This window comes from Dermacentor silvarum, chromosome 5, assembly GCF_013339745.2.
Source record: "Dermacentor silvarum isolate Dsil-2018 chromosome 5, BIME_Dsil_1.4, whole genome shotgun sequence".
Taxonomy (NCBI): domain Eukaryota; kingdom Metazoa; phylum Arthropoda; class Arachnida; order Ixodida; family Ixodidae; genus Dermacentor; species Dermacentor silvarum.
This window is the reverse complement of record NC_051158.1, coordinates 78078495-78095770: the sequence shown is the minus strand read 5'-3', so window position 1 is coordinate 78095770 and position 17276 is coordinate 78078495.

Genomic DNA, 17276 nt, shown 5'->3' with positions numbered 1-17276 from the left:
GAAGCGTGTAAAAGATTATTTGTGACGGCGATTTCAACGAGTGTGTTACAACTGCCTCAATTTCGTAATATTACATTGTATATATTCGCCGGTACCATGGGTTGCTTGAAGATGTTGCTAATCTTTACAGGTGTCAATCAAATCCGCCAGAATACGGTCCTTTAAAAGAATGCTGCGCACGTTGCAATAAAGGCCTCTGAAGCAACACCGCTGGTACATCCAGTGTGTTGGACTTCTCAATGACTTCATCGAGTAAAATGCGCAAGACATGGAAGTTTGTCAGTGCTATCAAGCATGATGGCGCTTGACCTTTGCTCTGAAATAAACGAATATTTTGAATGTTTATATCCTTCCAGTTATTGTGGTATTACGGTATCCGAGCACTTGCGCCCGAAAAACCTATCTTTCTCTCTCTTCTAGGAATGTAATCCTACATCAATTTTGTACTTGCATCTGGTGAAAGTTTCACACAAGCTTATTAAGCACTTGATTACTTGATGAAATTTCAGGCAGCCTCCGTTCTGACAGGAGATAACGAAATAAGCAGTTTAACCCGCAGGCAATGCACTGAAAAGGTTAGCAAGGTTTCGCGTTGCGCTGATGGCGTCTCAGAACACTGGAGTGATGAGAAGCGCAGCCAGCGGCGTTGTAGACATTGCAGCTTGATGGTACATGAACTTAGACAGAAGAAAACTCGCCGTTTCGCTCCGGGCTCCAAGAAAGAATGCGATACATTTAGCCTAGCGTTCACTGTTGTTCAACTCAGATGTATGCACACAGCTCATCAGCACAAATGCGCACAACCCTCATGCCTGAAGTGGGAGCCATAAAGCTGTCCTTTCTACGGCACAGCCGAGTGAGCTGAAGGTAATGGTACCTCGACCTTGCTTTGAGGCGTTTGCAGTCAAGTTCGTTCACTGTAAAAACTGCACCTCAACGATGGACTCATACCGTCCTGTTTGTGCCAGAGAACTCGACAAACAATGTGCGCGTCCTCAACATGCAAGCACTGTCCTTGTTTCTTGAGGACACTGTACCAAACGATATCAAGGATGTGAGGATAAACGCACGGAAAAACATCTTAGCCGTCGACGTGATGACCACGAGTGCGCTGAGCCCTCAGCAGCGTATAACGCAGCTGGGCCACATAAGGGTTCGATCCATTGTCCCAGCGGATGGTACCATCATTGCAGGAGTCATTTATGACATTGACATTGAGATCCCTGATACAGACCAAGTGCTCATAAAACCAGCATGTGATAGCAACGTTATTGTGCACGCTGGCCGTCTTGGTAAGACACGTTGTATAAAATTAACGTTCAGGGGTGATTTCCTTCCTTCCTACGTGAAGGTTAATTGGCCACTTCCGCCACCCGGTTCGACCATATGCTCCAAAACCGCTGCAATGTTATAAGTGCCAGAGGATAGGCCATGTCAAGGGCGTTTGCAGAAATTCCGCAATGTGTCCCCGATGCGCCGAGCCACACTCAGAACAAAACTGTAATGCGACTGTTTTGAAGTGCCTTAACCGTCAAGGCGCTGACAGCGCTTCTTCCAAAGACTGCCCGAAGATTAGGAAGGAAGGTTCTGTGCTGAAACAAATGGTTAGGGACAGTTCCACCCACATGGAGGCTGCTGAAACAGTGCGACATAGACGCCGCCGCCGACGACGGTCGTCACGTAGGACTGCGCCAGCTTCGAAAAATGCATTACCTCTTCAAGTAGCAAAGTCACCTGCAGTTCCGAGCGCAGCAAACGCTGACACGGGACGGCAGAAAACTACGAGACGTCTCTCTACAAATGAATGGCCCCCGCTTCCAAGTACACGACCCATTGATAAACAGCAGAAAGTGCCTCATCCAGTACAGCAAGCTGCTCCATCGGATGAGGTACCACATACAGATCAGCAAGTGGTATCGCTACTGCGGTCCCTAATGAATGCTATTCGCGTGTTGCTGAATAACATCCACACAACGTCAGCCAAAAGTGCACTGCAAGTACTGGACACACTAAGTCCGGTGGTGGCAGCCCTTGAGTAAGTCATGGCTCACCAGCAACTGTCTTTTCGTTAGGAGGTCCGAAAAGCAGCAATCTTCCAGTGAAATGTCCGGGGACTCCGATCGCGCATCGCCGATTTCCGACGGTTCGTGTACGCCAGCAGGTTTCCCATCATCATCATCTGCAAGCCGAACTTATCGAACTCAACCAGGCTATCCGGCCATGAATCATTTATGTCATCAACTAGTGGTGAAAAAAGCAATGTTATGGTGTTTATTGGCCATCACCTCACTTACATTCTTCAGCCTGTGGCACCTCATGACGATAACCAATACGTATGCTTAACAGTAAAAAAGAAAAGACTTACCATCACTGTTGTCCGTGCGTACCTATCACGATAAAGAAGATTTGACTCCAAAAGATTACGAGATATCCTGTCAACATCTCCTTATCCATGGATTATCATCGGGGACTTCAACACTCATCATACAATCTGGGGAAGTACGAAAATCAACGCGAAAGGCAGAGCCTTGTTATCAATCGCCTCCGACAGCGAGCTCTGGGTTTTAAATGACGGCAGTCCTACTTTTTTACGCGGCTCCACATAAAGCAGCTGTCTTGACTTGGCCTTCGTATCACGAAGTCTCTTCAGGTGTACAGGATGGTTTACGGACATTGAAACGCGCGGGAGTGACCATATTCCCATATATGTCAAGATCAGAGGACTGTCGTCGTCGAAGTCAAGTGGTACCATCCGATGAGTGGACTGGCCCAAATTCCAGGCTCTTATTGAAGACCAATGTCAAGGTAATTTATTATATAATTTGTAAGACATAATCAAAACCACAGTGCAAGACATTACACGTACTCTAATGTGCTCTTCGATATTAACTGAATTTGACGTAGAATTAGAGCGACTTTGAGCTATACGGCGACGTGCCGAACGTAGATACCGACGCACGAAGTCAATAGACGATGTACGGAGTGATAGACGCCTACAAAAGAAGATCCAGCGCCGGTTAGATAAGCTAGAGTCACAACACTGGACTGCTTTCTGTGAATCCCTAGACCCTCGCAAGCTCCTATCGCACTTATGGAGGACGGTGCGAGGGCTCAGGACGCAACCCATAAAACGGTCTCCATTCAAGGATCGGACCCTCTTCCAACAACGACCGGATATTGATGTCTCAGAATACTTCTGTGCCAGGTTTTCCGGGCAACGCACAGCTTCCAACAATTTATCACGTTTCATCAGCTTCCCGCCACCACGTGACCCCCGCATGGATCTACCATTTTCAATCCATGAACTCAAGGCTGCGCTAGCTTTGTGCAGACGCACGTCGTCATCCGGACCTGACAGAATTTCTTACAGAGCTCTGAGTCATGTGGGTGAGCTGGCACACTTCCCACAAGCTGAAAGACTAGTCACGTAGTTCCGCTACTGAAGGCTGGAAAGTCTCCGTGACCACGTGACCAGTCTCCGTGACCAGTCTCCATGACCAGTCTCCGTGACCAGTCTCCATGACCAGTCTCCATGCCAGTCTCCGTGACCACCACGTGACCCCCGCATGGATCTACCATTTTCAATCCATGTACTCAAGGCGGCGCTAGCTTTGTGCAGACGCACGTCGTCATCCGGACCTGACAGAATTTCTTACAGAGCTCTGAGTCATGTGGGTGAGCGCCCGAGGAGTGTTCTTCTTGAAATCTATAATGAATCCTGGCGAGCTGGCACACTTCCCACAAGCTGAAAGACTAGTCACGTAGTTCCGCTACTGAAGGCTGGAAAGTCTCCGTTGGAGCTATCATCGTATCGCCCGATTGCATTGGCGAGCTGCGTGGGAAATGTGATGGAGAGGATGATCCTCGGACGCCTGGAGTGGTACTTGGAATACCACAACGTCTACCCAGATGCCATGGCAGGATTCCACATGGCCGCTCGTCGATTGATAATGTCGTCGACCTGGTTACCTATGTTCAGCACCAAAAAGGGTGTAAACGTCTGTGCGCTTCTTTGTTCCGCGACATCAAAGGGGCGTACGATAACGTTATACATGAAGCGATCCTCGCCGCTCTCGAAGAGGTAGGCCTCGGTGGTCGGATGTTCCGATGGATACATAGCTATCTCTCTATGCGATCTTTCTTTGTGAGCACCGAGCACGGCCGCACTTCTTTTGCATTACACCTACTGTGGCGTCCCCTAAGGTGGCGTACTGAGCCCTACGTTGTTTAACCTTACGCTGATTGGTCTCCTTGATCACCTTCCAAACGCAGTTAAATTATCAATGTACGCGGACGACATATGCGTTTGGGCGTCCGGAGTGACACGCCTACAGCTGCGCGCCAGGCTCCAAAAAGCTGCCACTCAGACTACACACTACCTCCGAAATCAAGGCCTGGAGATTTCATCTGATAAATGTGCACTTGTGGCATTTACGCGTAAGCCTATGACGCACTACAGTGTATTAATCAATGGGCAGATGATACAATTTTACGGTCATACAAATTCCTGGGTGCCATAATTGACAGAGACGTCTCATGGAGCCCCCATGTATTGTACATGAAAAAGCGGTTGACAGGCATCTGTCACCTTTTGAAATTCTTGGCTGGAAAGACCTGGGGAATGTCCACAAGCGCTGTGCTTCGACTATATAGAGTAATTTTTCTCGGCTTCTTGCGGTACAGGTTGCCAGCATTGACTAACGCAAGTACAACAAGCCTACGTACAATACAAAGTGTGCAGGCCCAGGCGCTCCGGATATTTGTCTAGGTCTTCCTCGAAGTGCGTCAACGGCAGCAACTATTGCAATCGCCAGAGACCACCTCATAAAGACCCACATGGCAATTGAAGCAATAAGAATGCACGTAAGGTACCTTGCACGGACTCCTTGACACCTTCTAGCCTCTCTACCTGTGGAGAGACCACACGCCTCGTTCTGCCGAATGGTATCCGCGCATCGTGAAGCTATACCATCTTGCTTCCCACCTGCCACGAGACCTTCCACTCCTCCTTTGTGCCTCATTCAGCCAACGATTAACCTGACAGTACCTGGCGTCCGGAAAAAAAGTAGATATGTCATCGCCGGCTCTTAAACAGCTTACCTTACTCCTATTATATGAAAAGTGCCGGAATTACACCCACATATACACCGACGGCTCCGTCTTGCAGAACAGCTCTACCGCCGCTGTCGTTATTCCAGAAAAAGCCACCACTATCAAGATGAAAACATCTCACTTGACAACGTCGACAGCAGCAGAACTCGCAGCGCTTCGAGTCGCACTACATTTTAATAATCATGAACCAACACACAAATGGTCCGTTTTCTTCGACTCGAAGACGGCACTGCAGAGTTTACTGTCAGCCTTACGGCGCGGTCCACGGGAACAACTCGTTTTCGAAATCACAGAGGCCATACACCACCTGACTGAGAAAGGACACGAAATAATCTTTCAGTGGCTGCCAAGGCACTGTGGAATGATTGGAAATGAACTTGCCGATAAAGCTGCTCGTTCTGCTCATGAAGAAGACAACCGCCTATCGATCCCGCTTTCTAGGACAGATTCTGCAAGGATGCTCCTCCTACTTGCACTCCAATGCACTCCATAAGACTGGAATAAACCACATTTTATGCACGCCCGATTATACACCTTGGATGCAACCTTAAGCCTTCGACTTCCACCAAGACTTTCCCGAAGAGATGCTACCCTTCTATGTACGCTATGGTTGGGCGTCGCGTTCACCAATGCCTACGCATTCCGCATAGGGATGGCCAACAGTGGAGCATGTGAGAATTGTGGAGACCCGGAAACGATTCGTCATGTTCTTTTTCATTGCCCACAATACAGTGTTCAGAGACAATCGCTTTCCGTCGTGCCGAACCAGTTAGACGACCAGCCTTTATCGGAAGAAAGAATTCTGCAACATCGACGCTACTCAACATCGCATCAGAAGGCCGTGCAAGCGCTCCTTCGCTTCCTGAAGTCCACTGGCCTGTGTGAACGTCTGTGATTGGAACGCCTCTTCTGTTACCTATGCCTGTGTCTTTTAGATGCGAAGCAGCTTATGGTCGGGGCTATGTGACTCCCTCCCTCCATCCATCCGCCGTGCTACAGTGTACTAGAACATTATATAGTCGGATACAACTTTAGAAGGCAGAGGCATTTGCCCCTCAAAGGCGGATGCACACCAGCCTCCACCAATACGTGTGCGCTTCAGGTGACGTCGTGAGCCGGACGGCCGGTGTCCCCGCCGACGGAGACCATGCCTAACATGGCCGCCCTCACTTCGAACTGGGCCGAGTCGCGTCAGCTCTGTGCGTCTCCCTTCGTCAGAGTGAATTGAAATTGTTTGTGGTGGTCTGTCATGCCGGAAATATTATTGTGAGCTTACGATGCACAATTTGTACCGCGTGCGTTTGTTCTGAACCGTGAACCGGCGAAGAAAGATTCCAGCGAACATCGGTGACGCTACGCTACGCTTCGTGTGGAAACAGGATCCCGCGGCGACATACCGCTGCAAACAAACATTGTGCGTGTTTGTTCCGCGGTGTTTTGTTTTGCTCCTAAGTGAAGTTACGACGGGGACAGTTCGCCAAAGTCTGGTACCTAGTTAATAGGAAGGGATCGAGACACCGACCAAAAATGGTTGAAATATGAGCGGTGTCTCGATCCCTTCCTATTAACTATGCATCATCCCGACCAGACGGGCTTCCGTCATACTCTCGACTTCAGTCTGGTACCTACTGTGAGCGGCGGGTGTGTTTGTGTACTGTGCCCCTGCGTTTCTCGTCGGACGGGGTGCAGTGATGGAGCAAAACCATTATCAGGATAAATGAGAAAAGCGTGCGCGGATGAAACCAACCTGCGAGTTTCTCAACAGAAACGATTTGTGAAAGCAACCTCCAACGCAAAGATTCGTAGCTGCTAGCTCAGCGTGCAAACGACCGACCATTGACAGCAGTGTGATAAGATAGCCGAGCGTCTAGCAGCGTCGTTCGAGTGTTGTGTAGCACCGTCGATTGCTGCTTTCCACCAATGCTAACAATCAGTGACTAACACGCGCTGCTTGAGCGACTGTCATTGAGCGCTGCTTGAGCGAAGCTGTGCTGCCAGCGCTCGACTTGCTTTCCCACAACACAACTTTGCGCTTTGTCATGATATGTCGCTACTAAAAAAATTCCTACGACAGTGAAGGCAACAGAGCCATTATGTACATTAAAAAAAGTACGACAAAGTAGGCACAGCTGCTTGTGAACTGACTCCTAATAGTTCTACTCGCGTCTGCGTTAAATGTGTGTGCGTGTTTTCTTGTCTGTTTGTTTATATTTGTTATTTTGCCCTTTTTGTATTTTAGATCTTAGTTTTCGCTCTCGCGTTTGTGTTCATGTGTGTGAATAAGTGAGTTCTTCCGTGCGTGTATGTATTTATTCCTATTTCTATCCTTTTATTTTTGCATTTGTTCTTGTATACGCATGCTGCAGCCACGTCTCTCTTTACAATTCCATTAACTCGTCTTATTCAAAGCACCAAGTCCTGTGAATAGCAGGGCTGGCCTCTTCGATGTCATTAAAGCCATTCTCTCTTGTCTACCTTGCCTCCTCAGTCTGTCACCTTGCTTTGTTTTCTCCTACTATTCTGACCTTGCTTCTTGTGCTGTTGCTGCAACGTGATTAACCAACTTGCACCAACGAAATTTTTATCAGCTGTGACAACAGAAACATTGACAGATACGAAATGTTAAAAGCATCACGTGGCTTGCACAGTTACTGCGTCTCTTACCCCTATTAAAGTGTTTATGCATCAGTGCATACGGTAGCTTGCCAGAAGTGCACATGAAAAGGTGCCATATTGTGAAACAGCACCTTGATATGTTGTTGCATTAAGTCTTAATAAACAGATGGTTTTGCTGCCCGTCACATGCGGTGGTACACATATATAACATTGTGCAGTGGGGTATCATTTCCTGTCTTGACACTTTAATCATAACAAATTCAGTTTTCTAGTGAATGGGGTGCAGCAAAGGAGTGCTGTGAGAGCTTTTGCAACTTTAACCATTTATTACTTCACCAATATCACTGTCTGAATATGTCCGTCACCTTGCCTACGGCTTGTAATGAACAAAGTGACTGACTAAAACGTTCAATTTTTCTGAGCATTTTTCCGGTACGTAAATATGACAAAAAATGCTAGCAAAGTTAATCACGTTAATAATTGTGCTTGCATTCGCATTATTTGCTCGAGTCAGAATAATAAATTGAAAATTGGCTATGACAACACTTCAATTTCCAGTGCAGACTGCTAACAGAACCATAAAGCGTGCTCTGAATGCTGCTATTTCATTATGGGGCTTGTCAAACTCGACGGTGGCTGCCTGAAGAATGAGCATTTTGGGCCTCACTAAGCTAACGATGTCTTATATTTGTTCTCTTATTTGCATTATTTGTGTGAGCCAGATAACAAAATAAACAATGCAACCACATGAATGTGCTTTGGCATTCAAGCTGCTGACAGTGGCTGTCAGTTTCGTGTTGTCTGCTGCTATTTCACCACCACTCGCTAGGACATGACTGTGATTTCCAGTGCAGACTGCTAACAGAACCATAAAGCGTGCTCTGACTTCTGCTATTTCACTATGGGGCGCGTCAAACTCGACGGTGGCTGCCTGAATGAGACTTTTGGGCCTCACTAAGGTTATGATGTCTTATATTTGTTCTCTTAATCGCATTACTTGTGTGAGCCAGATAACAAAATAAAAAATGGAACCACATGAATGTGCTTTGGCATTCAAGCTGCTGACAGTGGCTGTCAGTTTCGTGTTGTCTGCTGCTATTTCACCAGCACTCGCTATGACATGGCTGTGATTTCCAGTGCAGACTGCTATCAGAACCATAAAGCGTGCTCTGACTTCTGCTATTTCACTATGGGGCGCGTAAAACTCGACGGTGGCTGCCCGAATGAGCATTTTGAGCCCGCCAACGATAATCAGGGTTAACAATAGTGTTTCAATTCAGATATGCCAGCATTTAAATGTGTTTCTATGCCACTTCTTAAGTCGAGCACAATGTGTGCAGGACGTTGCTTATCAGAATTCAGCTTCTATTATAAGGAATACGCCATAAATGGAACTGCTTATTTATTTGAGAGGTCACATAATGGATGGTTGTCTGTTGCGAACCCACCGGCAAAATTTGGGTAGCCCTAGTAAGGGCTGTTCTTTCGTTAATAAGAAGCCTTTATGCTTCGTCGAGTGGCTCTATGCCAGACAGCTCGCAGTCGGAGTCGCTTTCTTCAGTGTCATGTTAACCCAGATGGATGATGATGGGTTGAATGTGCTCACTCCCAGTTGTGTCAAGTCTGAACTTTGCCTCCAAGTCCATCACATGCTGAATGTTCTTCCTCCAGTGTTCCGCCGTTACCTGCTTGATTTTCTCCCTCAAAATGACGTCGACCGTGGACAGTTTCAAGTCTCTGTTGTCCGCAGCGTTGCCATTTTTGACCTTGGCACACACAAGCTCAATGGGATTAAATTCGCAATGGTACGGCGGGAGCCTGAGTACAATGCAACCGGCCCTTACAGCTGTGTTGTCTACGATGTAGCTCAGAAAGCGTGACTTTACAGATGCCACCAGCTCAAGCAGCTGCTTCTTTATCATCCTTTCACCGTAGGCGATGTTCTTGCTTGTGAGCCACTCCTGTATCTTTTCCTTCTTCCAGGCCGTCGTCGGAAATTGTCCACGTCTCCCGCCTAAACCAGTGCCACGCCCCCACCCCCTGTCTTCTCCTGCCCCTAGGTCGCCAGGATGGCTCCTCTTTTGGTGGGGAGTGACTGAACCTGGCAACGTTCAACACGCGCACCATCTCGAGTGAGGCTAGCTTAGCAGGACTATTTGAAGAATTATCAGGCATTTCCTGGGATATTATTGGCCTTAGTGAGGTCAGAAGAACTGGTGAGGCTTACACAGTGCTGACTAACAACCACGTCCTCTGCTACAGAGGTCTTCCAGATAAGAAAGAATCCGGGGTAGGATTTCTAGTGCATAACAACATAGCGGGCAACATTGATGAATTCTACAGCATTAATGAGAGGGTAGCAGTCGTCGTAATAAAGCTGAATAGGACGTACAAAATGAAGGTAGTACAAGCCTATGCCCCAACCTATAGTCACGATGATGAAGAAATAGAACAGTTTTATGAAGATGTTGAACTAGCAATGAGAAAGGTGCAAACTCAGTATACTTCAGTCATGGGCGACTTCACTGCAATAGTGGGGGAAAAGCAGCTTGGTGAGCAAGCAATTGGCAACTACGGCAGCGATTCTAGGAATGCAAGAGGAGAGATGTTAGTAGAATTCGCGGAAAGGAATAGGCTCCGAATAATGAATACCTTCTTCAGGAAGCGCAGCAACAGGAAGTGCACCTGGAAAAGCCCTAATGGAGAAAAAAGGAATGAAATAGATTTCATACTCTCTGCCGATCCAAGCATAGTGCAGGATGTAGAAGTATTAGGTAAGGTTAAGTGCAGTGACCATAGGTTAGTGAGGTCTAGGATTTCTCTCAATTTGAAGAGAGAGAGAGTGAAATTAGTCAAGAGGAAACAGGCCAACCTAGAGGCAGTAAGGGTAAAAGCAGACCAATTCAGGCTGGTGCTTGCAAACAAATATGCAGCTTTAGAAAAGGAAGATAAAGACAACATAGAGGTAATGAATGAAACCGTAACTAGGTTGATCTCAGAAGCAGCAATTGAAGTGGGAGGTAGGGCACCAAGGCAACCAGTAGGTAAGCTCTCCCAAGAAACAAAAGACCTAATAAAGAAACGACAGAAGATGAAAATGTCCAACTCAAGAGATCAGATAGAATTCGCTGAACTGTCAAAACTAATCAACAAGAAAAAAGTCAGGGATATTCGAAATTATAACGTGGGAAAGATTGAGGAAGCCGTAAAATATGGACGCAGCATTAAATCAGTAAGAAGAAAGCTTCGCATAGGACAAGCCAAGATGTATGCACTGAAAGATAAGCATGGTAATATCATCTGCAATTTCGATTACATAGTAAAGGCAGCGGAAGAATTCTATACTGACCTGTACAGTGCCCAAAACAGCCAAGCTACTTTCATTCAAGATAGTGATGAACCGGATACAGAGGCTCCTTCTATAACTATCGCTGAAGTTAGAAGGGCCTTGAAAGACACGACCAGGGGAAAAGCTGCTGGAGAAGATGGAATAACAGTAGATTTAATCAAAGATGGAGGAGATATCATGCTTGAAAAGCTTGCGGCCCTTTATACGCAATGCCTCACAACTTCATGCGTACCAGAGAGCTGGAAGAAAGCCAACATTATACTAATCCACAAGAAGGGAGACGTTAAAGAACTGAAGAATTATAGACCCATTAGCTTGCTTTCAGTATTGTATAAAATATTCACCAAGATAATTTCCAATAGAATCAGGGCAACACTTGACTTCAGCCAACCAAGAGAACAGGCTGGCTTCAGGAAGGGATATTCTACGATGGATCATATCCATGTCATAAATCAGGTAATCGAGAAATCTGCGGAGTACAATCAACCTCTCTACATGGCTTTCATAGATTATGAAAAGGCATTTGATTCAGTAGAGATACCAACATTCATAGATACATTGCGTAATCAAAGAGTACAGGAGGCATACATGAATATCTTCGCAAACATCTACAAGGATTCCACAGCTACCTTGGTTCTCCACAAGAAAAGTAGAAAGTTACTTATCAAGAAAGGGGTCAGGCAAGGAGACACAATCTCTCCAATGCTATTCACTGCATGCTTAGAAGAAGTATTGAAGCTCTTAGACTGGGAAGGCTTAGGAGTGAGGATCAATGGCGAATATCTAAGCAACCTTCGGTTTGCAGTTGACATTGTCCTATTCAGCAACAATGGAGATGAATTACAACAAATGATTGAGGACCTTAATCGACAAAGTGTAACAATTGGGTTGAAGATGAATAAGCAGAAGACAAAGATAATGTTCAATAGCCTGGCAAGGGAACAAGAATTCAGGATCGCCAATCAGCCTCTAGAGTCTGTAAAGGAGTACGTTTATCTAGGTCAATTACTCACAGGGGACCCTGATCACGAGTAAGGAATTTACAGAAGAATAAAATTGGGTTGGAGTGCATACGGCAGGCATTACCAAATCCTGACTGGGAGCTTACCACTAGCGTTGAAAAGAAAAGTGTACAATCATTGCATTCTACCGGTGCTAACATATGGGGCAGAAACTTGGAGGTTAACAAAGAAGCTCGAGAACAAGTTAGGACCGCACAAAGAGCGATGGAACAAAAAATCTTAGGAGTAACGTTAAGAGACAGGAAGAGAGCGGTGTGGATCAGAGAACAAACGGGGATAGCCGATATTCTAGTTGACATTAAGCGGAAGAAATGGGGCTGGGCAGGCCATGTAATGCGTAGGATGGATAACCGGTGGACCATTAGGGTTACAGAATGGATACCAAGAGAACGGAAGTGCAGTCGAGGTCGGCAGAAAACTAGATGGGATGATGAACTTAGGAAATTTGCAGGCGCAAGTTGGAAAACGTTAGCGCAAGACAGGGGTAATTGGACATCGCAGGGAGAGGTCTTTGTCCTGCAGTGGATATAAAATATAGGCTGATGATGATGATGATAATTGTACTGAAGGGACTGGGCCACGGTGCTGGCGAAGGAAGAAGACAAGCAGCGCTTGCTCACCCGCTTCGACATAGCTCTCTTTTGACTTGTTTCGGTCTACCGTTCAAACGCCAGATCGAGTGCGGCTAGGCAAACATCCCCATTGCACGACAAATACGCGTTTTAAAAGCAGTCACGATTTTTTGAGCAGGCTATTTCTTTAGTCGCGGAGGAATTGGCTGCTGCGCTTCGGTCAACTGGGCGGGGCATCTCCTGTCTTCTAAAGTTGTACCCGACTATAGTTCACTATAGCCGTGCGGCGTCCACACCCGCACTCCGCATGCATATCCTCCTCCCCCTCCTCTCCTTGTGTCATCTCTCCTCTCGGTATTCCTCCTCTCCTCTCCGACGCTCCTCTCCTCTCCAGATTGCGCAACGAATGGCAACACCTGCGGCTCCGCGCGCGATAATGCGAAGCAGCTCAGGTTAGAGGCGCGACGGTAGGCGCTGCATACTCCACTGGGGGGCGCCACTGTAGTTCGCGGTATAATGACGCGCGCGCGCCCTCCGCTCCTCTTATCGAGGCACCCTACTTATTCTCCTCCCGCAACGCCGCTATGAGTGCAACGGACAGCGCCAGCGTCGACGCCAGTGTAAGCGCCGTTGACAGCGCCGCGGAGAAGAGGGCTCGAGCCGCTGCCACGGAACGGCAGTGGCGACAGGCCGATCCCGAACTTCGAGTCGACCCCATGGCTGCATCGCATACTACTCAGGGTTCACCTATGAAAAGATGGTGTAATTATTTGTAGTTTTTTTTTGCTCTCTCTCTCTCTCCTTGCAGTCTCTCCAACCCCTTTATCCCGCACCCCAACCCAGTGTAGGGTAACAAACCGGGAACTTACTTCTGGTTAGAGTGACGAAGACGAAGTTCCGGCAGAACGCGCTCATTCATATGGGCTCCGACCCCTTTATCCAACCCCTTTATCCAGGAACTTACTTCTGGTTAGAGTGACGAAGACGAAGTTCCGGCAGAACGCGCTCATTCATATGGGCTCCGCCGACTATCAACGTTTTAGCCGAAAGCTCGTCAAGTGCACCTGCCTCGAGTATCCCATCGGATTCCACTCTACCAAAGCTGCGTTTCAAGACCAAGTTCAAGTCCGTGAGTGATTATTTCGTCATCCCGCGCGACTTTGAAAATTCGAAGCGGCGGCAGCCCCGTTAGGCCTTGATAGGCTTAGCTCGTGAGCGACCGCCTCCCCACTTGCTAATACCCGGATCGCCCCTACCGAGCGTAGGAGATGACTTCATCAGAAGATATGGATCTCCAAATAACCCCCCCGCATTCTAATAACAACGCGGACGAAAACGGGGACACAAGACGAATTTCCGAAGCGGGGACTAGCAAAAGCCAGGGGATCGCCGCCCACAACCAGGCGACGGACGGCTGGCAGTTAGTTCTATCGCGGCGACAGCGAGAGGCTGCCAAGCACAATGACAAGGAAAAGGCTTCCAACAAGAATAACATTAATGGAGGGCCATCAGCTGGCGGCGCGAAAGGAGACGGGCAAAACAGCGAACCGGGCATTGGTCGTCGCAACATGCGCCCGGCGAGGGGGAAGCCTCTACTAGAGCACTGCACGGGCCGATTTTTGCGGCCCGGGCCCGGCCCGGGCCCGGAAATAATCTACGTTACCCGCCCGGCCCGGCCCGCCACCCCTTTACCTTAAGCCCGAGCCCGGCCCGAGCCCGACTCGAAACTGGCCCGAACCCGGCCCGAGACCGAAAAATACATGTTTTTCAGAGTTGAGAAGCCCGAGAATAACTCTCAGAAAGCCCGAGCCCGGCCCGGGCCCGCGTCAAAAAACCCGAGCCCGGCCCGGGCCCGGGTCAAAAAGCACACGCCATGCCCGAGCCCGTGAAAAAACTGCTCTACCCGGCCCGGCCCGGCCCACGGGCCGGGCCGGGCCCGAGCTTTCGGGTAAGCCCGAGCCCGTGCAGTGCTCTAGCCTCTACCACCATTACCGAAGAATGACATAAAAATAATACTGAAACCCCACAAAGGACTAATGCTCAAGGAATACCTGAAAACAGAAATACCACAAGCGATTATTCGCTCTACCGGGTCGATAATCCCAGGAAGCGGACCGAACCAACGAAAAATTACCGGAGAGGACTTTATACTGCGAATACGAGAGGGGACGAATATCATCATCGTCTCCACACCCTCACTGGAAGTGGCGGACGTCATTCGTAGAATAACATGCATGGAGCTGCGAGGCAAACAACACCCCTTCAACGTGTACGTAGCGGATCCAGATGATAGCTACAAAGGGGTGGTGCACGGATTTCCAGCACACACCGAATCAGCAGATCTTCAGCAACACCTGCGAGTAAGGACCCAAGGAGTGACCATCGAAAGGGCCCGAATGCTTGGAAGTTCAAACACCGCTCTCCTCACCTTCTCGGGCGGCACGCGCCCGAAATGCGTGTACTACATGGGAGTAGAAATGCGGTGTACGGAGTACAGGCCTACAGTCCAAATGTGCCTGGAGTGCATGCAAGAGGGACACCGCTAGGACGTGTGTCCGAACCCCAAGAACATATGCCGGGGCTGCGGACTCGAAAATCCACCACCACAAGGACACGAATGTGAAGTAAAGTGCGCCGTGTGCAGGGCGGCGGGGCACGAGACCCGTCGGTGCCCGAACAAACTGATTGCCGCCAAACGCGGGAAGACGACTCACCAGTCTCGATCGCGGGAGCGGTCGGAACAGAGGACCAAAAAGGCACCGGGGTGCTGGTTCGAGTCGACGGAGGAGGAGGACCTCTATCGACGCCGATCGAGATCCAGATCGTCACAAGGAGGCACAGCGAAGAGCAGTACCCCTTCGAGGGACCCCTCAGGCTCCAGGGCTTCGCCGCGGTCGAATTCGCCACTGCCTAAAAAACAGCAGGTGAGCTGGGCGAGGATTGTTTCTCCCACTGCTCCAAAACAAAACACCGGCGAAAAGGATAAACGCATTCAGAAATTGGAAAAGGAAAACGCGCGCCTTAGAGAACAGCTCTTAGAAGAAGAACGCAAACGAAAGTCACTAGAGAAGCAGATGTCAGAGTTAGAGGCGCGACTAAATAACAAAATAGAACAGCTGGAAACGCCGCGTCAGACTAAAGAAATAGCCGAAACGAACGCGGCGACAGACATAACCTCGGGCTCCGCGCCGTCTCCGACAACTTCAATCGCAAATAACGAGCAGACAACAACAGTGCAAATCCAAACAATGATAACGGAAAACCTAAAAATATTCATGCACGACATGATGACATTAGTCAATCAAAAACTAATGGAATTTCAGCAGCTATGCACGAACGATTTTGAAAAACATAAGGTATTTGTGGCAGAAAAACTTAAGGCAGCCACGAAGGCTGTTCCGACCAAAAAACGCGCAATTGCGATTGGGGCGGGTTCGGCAAAAGCTAAAATAAGCCACTGCATAACAGAACGACGCACTGAGGCAGGCCACCCTGATGCGACAGAGGGAGCGCCTCAGCTTCACAAAAACTGGTAGGGCAATATTGGCACGACTTAATATCCCAGCATACCCGATTTATCTCACCGAAGAGGCCGACCTCTCCCTCCTTCGGTGAGATCCAAAATTACAGTAGCTCCAATTCCCAAGAATATGCATCCCGAGTACAACAAGGAAAGGCGCAAAGCACGCGCACAACATATTCAATCGATGTACTCCAATAACGCTAGGTACAATACGTACTACACGGACGCAGCTGCGTATGCAGAGGCTACCGGGCAGCGCTACCAAAGGAGGTACGCCCTGGCAGTCGTGAACGCGATCAGCCAGCAGGAAATTACCGCGTCGACCACGGCGGGCTCCCCCACCTCAGCCGAAATGTTAGCAGTGGCGATCGCGCTCGCTCACGCGGAGCGTTCGGAAAGGGACTCAGTCGTGGTCACTGACTTCCGGGAGACATGTTGTATGTTTCTTAAGGGGCACGTGACTGCGGCTAGCCTCGCGATAACCCCCAAATCGTTCAACCACCGCCATCGCCTACTCTGGTGCCCGGGACATTCGGGGGTACAGGGGAACGAACAGGCTAACGCTTTAGCTCGAGCGTCTACTAACCGAGCGATGGCGTCCTCTTCGAACCCCAACCCCTCACACTATCCCTCACGAAATCCCATCAATTTAAATGTAAAAGACATCCTTGCTCATCAGCGCGGAGTCCGCAGAAAATACCCGCCGCCTCACCCACAACTTAGCGGGGAAGAGGCCGCCGATTGGCGCAAAATACAGACCGGGGTATTCCCCCATCTAAAGCTGCTAAATGCCATGTATCCCACCCGCTATAGGGCCACATGTCCTTGGTGCGGTGGCATACCTACACTAATACATGTGACCTGGGAGTGTAGTAAGCACCCTCATAGGCCCACTAATAATATCTCAATGGAGCAGTGGGAGGCACAGCTCGCCCGTTCCGACTTGGCAGGACAAAAGTCCTTAATTAGCCAGGTCAGGCAGGCGGCAGAGGCCAGTGGGGCCCTGGACTGAGGGGCTCCGACCACCGCTATACTTAAAATATTTTCCAGCCAAATAAAGTTTCTATATATATATACTTCTG